This window comes from Lissotriton vulgaris, chromosome 9 (genome assembly GCF_964263255.1).
Source record: "Lissotriton vulgaris chromosome 9, aLisVul1.2, whole genome shotgun sequence".
Lineage (NCBI taxonomy): Eukaryota > Metazoa > Chordata > Amphibia > Caudata > Salamandridae > Lissotriton > Lissotriton vulgaris.
The window spans coordinates 202,755,211-202,761,210 of NC_141697.1; positions in this window are offsets into that span (position 1 = coordinate 202,755,211).

The window sequence follows — 6,000 nt, forward strand, 5'->3', positions numbered from 1 at the left end:
AAATAATACCACTGTTTATGAACAACTTTATTGACTCCTTGGCTCTTCCTTCTCCGTAATGCTTATTGCATACATCTTTCAAACTGTCTCTACATAATACCTGTTGGGAACTGTCCTTATCTACATATTGCACCCATCCCAACGTGGTTTATGGGTTTTTCTCCTGTTGTTTTCATACATACTTACAGTAGTCATGAGCATAAAGATATGACTTCCAGATATTATCTGGAAAATTGAATGTACACGTGATGAGCTGTCGTGGAGGCAGGCAGGGGCGCAGCTTGGTCAATTAGACTGGTGGGTGTGAACTTCAGATTTACCAACAATTAAGGTGACACATCATGAGAAGCAGTGCATGAGCGGGGCTTCAGGGTCAGAGAAGGGAAGGGAGTGCGGACAGTGAGGGGATACTTAAAAGACCGTTTTTTGTCAAATAAGCAGGTTTTAACACCTTCAAAAGAGAGATGAGAGGGTGTCTGTGTCTGTTTTTGTCTCAGTATTTGACAGTCCCAGGTGAAAACTGACAGACACCTTACCAAAACCCAAATGAAAGCTCCTGTACCCAACTATCAATTTAATAATACATTTGGGGGGTGTAACACTCCAACCCTCCCACCCCCTTGTGCTATGCCCCTGGAGGTTTTGGACACCTCAAATGTTAATGACTAGGACAAAGAGAACTCCATGAGGGGGTAATGTTGCAATAACGTTGTCATATCTTGAAGGGTGTTACCATTCATTACCAGTGCAGAATTCCCTGCAAGTGAGCAGCATTTGTTTACAAAGCGACTGGGAGGGAGAAGCATTCTCATTGTGCAACACAGCTTTAGTCACACTGTTACCTTTATCCAAGGAAAGGGTCTGAGACCAGCATGGAAATAGCCCTAGACCCTTTGATGTAGCAGTCTGTAACCTGATTGGGTTAATGGCAGACTGCTCCTGATAATAATATAGTTTCTGAGGTTTGGACTCTTTTTCAACATTTCTTCAATTTCATCACTATTATGTAGACAGTAAGTAACTACAAAAATTGGTTTCTCTTTGTGTTACTAAAATACTGTGGTAAAAATGTATTTGTATAAATCTGATATTCGTGTTTTAATACTTGCAGTAGCGTAAGAGGAAGGAAGCGCATTCACTTACAGAAATCTGTAGTGCAGTGGCTTTAGCGATCTTGTCATTCTTTGCATTTGTGCTTGGTATGTTTCTATGCTGCTCTCAGGGGCAAGACTTGCACTTAAGTAAACCAGTAATGATGAACAAAGCATTACTTCTTGCAACATCTGTGCTGGGAGTGGTCATGTGACGATGTAGGGATTGCATCTCTACGGCTTCCTCCGACAACAATCATTGGCATCCGTTTGCGGGTTTCTGGTAGGAGGATGTTGTCTGCGTCAACAACAGGTGCGAATATGAATCATTAGCATCAAACGTGAGGAAAAGAAATGATCGCTAAAATATGTTTTCTTTCAAGCGGAATATTCTCTGATAGATGAACGTAATTTAATTTCATATTTTGGTTTTCAGGCATTATGCAGATTGTCTTTCTCACGAAAACACGAAAAAGGTAATTGACTAATTTGTTTCCTTCATCAGTTGCCGGACCTTAAACCAGCAGCGGCTGCAAACATCCAGCAGGATAGTTTGCTTTTTTGAAATATCCAAAATAAACGTGACATCAACCAGATGTATTTTATCACCTGCTGCAGGCGTAAACGCGTTTGTTGATGCGGGTTTCGGACCTGTAACTGCTGTGTGAATCCTCCTAAGGTATTACCAGAATGGCATGCTACATATGCTGGTTGACCTGCAAAACGCATGCTGTAATTCTTCGGCGAGGAGCTTGAACTCACAAGTCGCAGCATGCATCGGCTTCGTTTTCGCTTCAAGTAGAACACACAAAACACCCCTATTCCAGACTTGTGGGATGTGGCCACACAAACACGATGTGGGGAGGCGAGGAGCAAGAACGGTCACCAATCTCTTAAATGCTGGCAGCTAAACGACGGAAAAGCGTTTACAAAAGCATCTGCGCTTTCAGTTACTGTTGCTCTCATCCTTTTATCTCGTTCATTTAACTGGGGCTGTCGACAAAGGCTGCTGGAAGATTCAGCAGTGACCAGTCCGGATGCTCCAATCTGTTCCGTGATGATGTGTTGGTATGCATCTGTTTTAGGCGTATTATTTGAAATCGGCACAGCCCATGAAGCGTGCGTGGCAGCAATCAAAAAGAAAAGCTCAAGTAGTCCCAAAAACGAAACTGACAAAGCCCCACAGCGTAAAAGAACTGTAGTTGGTCGGTGCTGCTTCCGATAAAAACGGAAGTGATGCATCGGACCAGCAACCAATCGGGAGGCCGGAAAACCACAGTAATTGTAAATAAGCCAATTACAAGCTGCAGGCGGGATTCCCATCCCTATACAGATTACCAGATGTCTCTTGCAGAGACAGTGCATGTGCGCTGTGCCTGCACGAGACCTAAAAAGATGGTATGGTGATGGCAGTCTTCCAGTCAGCAGAGATGAGAGAGGAATTACTGTGAGCTACAACTCTGAAAAAAAGAAGTATGCTAAAGTACTGATTGTCAACCAGTGGATCTCAGATTACTCCATTTTGGACTGTCCCTGCATGCTGTGAAGGAGTGCTGGGACTAGGTTGGAGAGGTGATGTGTCTCCCTAGTATTATGCAAGTACGATGGGTCCAGTTTCGGATCCACAAAAGTTGCACAGCCAATGTTTGGATTAAATCCAATGAATTAAGTTTTATTTTCAATCATCTTATCTTCTTCAATTTATATCATTTCATTTTAACCATGTTTTTGTTCATTCAATTCATTTTATTCAATCTGTTTGTTTTCCCATTTTGAATAACACTCAGAAGCGTGGGGTTCATTCCATGTCACGGTTTATTATTTGTAGTCCAATGCATTTCGAGAGGAAACCTCCCTTCTTCAGGGACATCTACAATTGTAAACACATGTGTTATTTTAAATAATCTATATCGAGATAACAGTGTCATCATGTTATCATTTAAAAGTTATTATAAACATGTCCATTGAAATATCTTATCCGTTGTCATATTTTTTACTCTAACGTGAAACATGTTCAAACGGGATGCTAGAGTCACTATTCTTACACACAGTATGCTGGTCGGTCTCCCAAGTTTAAACTCTGTTATTTTTACGAAGGAATCCCACTATTAGCTCTAATCTAGTTTGTCATTATATACACATTCATGTGTGGAGTTTGCGCTTACCGTGACATTTAGATCCATCAAATTGTAAAAAACGGGGGGGGGGGGGGGCGTCCCCGTTCATCCTTTCCTACGTGAAAAACGTCTCCATTTTCTTAGCGCACCTTCGCAGTCAACTTCTTCGTTCTAGAGAGCTAGCTCTAAGCACTCTCCCACTCTGCATTTTAATGTGTTCCCGCCCTCCTTAACGGTCAACAGGTGATATGCTGCACATAAGTTAACCTCTTCAATCCTCACAATAAAGAATTCCTTAATCTACCAGAATGCATCATTCCTGTGTGCTTTGATCCCCGTTAAACGTTAGCTAAAATCATGCGATTATTATTAATACACTTGTATAACATTTCATCTTTAGCATTCGACTTGGCTGCTTATATGTTAAAAACTTCAAACACAACCGTAATGCCTGCGAATATCAAAAATAAGTAAATCTCTTTAACGTGGCATGTAATTCTTCCCATGCGGTCGGTGGACCTTCTGTGTGTTTACAGTCTTTTTCTGTCATTATCATTCTCAACATCACTTCATTATTATATTTTCTCGGTGGGTGCAATCTCATTGTTCGAGACGAAAAGTTCATATGCATGAATTCACAATAGTATGAGATGCACACCTTCAAATTCTTTTTCCATTTTGAGTTTGTCCCATTTATATCGAAACACCTTCAACGTTGTGGCGTGCATGAACTTTCTTCGCGCTCGTCTCATTGCGCTGTAACAGTATATGCAAGTACGATGGGTCCAGTTTCGGATCCACAAAAGTTGCACAGCCCATGAAGCGTGCGTGGCAGCAATCAAAAAGAAAAGCCCAAGTAGTCCCAAAAACGAAACTGACAAAGCCCAACAGCGTAAAAGAACTGTAGTTGGTCGGTGCTGCTTCCGATAAAAACGGAAGTGATGCATCGGACCAGCAACCAATCGGGAGGCCGGAAAACCACAGTAATTGTAAATAAGCCAATTACAAGCTGCAGGCGGGAGTCCCATCCCTATACAGATTACCAGATGTCTCTTGCAGAGACAGTGCATGTGCGCTGTGCCTGCACGAGACCTAAAAAGATGGTATGGTGATGGCAGTCTTCCAGTCAGCAGAGATGAGAGAGGAATTACTGTGAGCTACAACTCTGAAAAAAAGAAGTATGCTAAAGTACTGATTGTCAACCAGTGGATCTCAGATGACTCCATTTTGGACTGTCCCTGCATGCTGTGAAGGAGTGCTGGGACTAGGTTGGAGAGGTGATGTGTCTCCCTAGTATTAGCCAAGGGTGCTTGACTTCTGAAACATTTCTCTCATCTTTAAAAACTCTTGCACACTGGGAAGACTCTCTCTTGCTTGTGGATTTTTTCTACACTTCAATGCTGGATCCTGAGACCACCATGAATAACTGGAAAGAGGATCTTCCTAACCGCCATTCAGGACTGAAGACTGTCCAGTTGACCCCAGAACCAGTGGGTCTCCCCAAGGTCCAGTGAGGCTGCCCCTTATGCCCCATGAGGAAAGCCCTGGACTGTCGTGGTCAGACAGCAAGATCAGGAGGAGACCTGGCACAGGGAGCTAGGAGAACCAGCTCCGTTAAGATTTCCCCACTTTCGAGGTGAGGAGAGTTGCTGCCCTTGTTGGATAGAACTTGTCTCCAGCAGTAAAATGAGTCCAGGATCATCCAAGTCAGCCTGGCGGGCCTGATTTATTGCATTTTAAAGTTTGGGGACCTTCAACCTTACCCTGAATCAAACCATGTGAGTATCCACTGCCCGTCTGGAAAAATTCTCCTGGGTGGTCCAGGTCCCAGGTGTCAGTGCAGAGATACAATGCTTGTAGTTCTACGGTAGAGGGTGTGTGTGTCTCCCCTCCCCTGTTTCTTTTGGCCCCCTCCCGTTTCTTCTTTCTGCCAGGGAACTCCATCCCTCTGGAGTGCTGCTGTATTTAAGAGAGGGCTGGGCCCCATCCCCAGACCTCTGTCACCACACATACAAGAAAGATGGGAAAGTGCAGCTGCGCTCCCCCACGAGAAGTGGGACTGGGCCCACAACCCCATCTCTGGGCCCTGATGTCATGGAAGCAAAAGAGGTGGTGCTGTAACACTCCCTCACATGGCCTTCCAGCCCTGCTTCCCCCAAAAGCGGGCACAGGGAGGCCAGCCAACCCACAGGAGAGGGCAGTACAAAAGCATGCTGCTGGTTCCCACAGCAGTACATCAGAGTGCTGCTGGCGAGGCAACCAGCCATTGACGGCTGTGGGTGGGCTCCTCAAGCTGTCCCCTGACATAGGAGATGATACAAGCCGGATGCCCCGGGTAGGACCGAGCAGCCTGAGACAAAAAGTGTGCCACGAACACACAAAGGGAACATACACAAAGGGAACAAGATGTCGCTCTCCCCAGCACATTGGGAGCGCTGCTGCTCTGATACCCACCTTCTTACGAAGAATTTCCCCATAATGACATACAGACCGGATCGCTTTGCCTACATTGTCCCCCGTATCTTCCTTTGTGGTGGTCCCAGGACAATGGAACCACCACCAACAAACTCAGCAGGATCCAACATTTCTCCTCCATGGATGTCCTGAGTCTTCACCCTAAGCTGGGGGGATTCCAAAAATTGCACCACCCATGGATTCCCTATATGTTTTCAAGCACTCCCATGGCTGAAGATTTTGCCCTGCTGCCGGGAGTGTTACGCTGTCAATGGACCATGCATATGGTGACATTCAGGAGAACCTGGAAGGCTTTAAAATGCATAAAAGTAATGTTG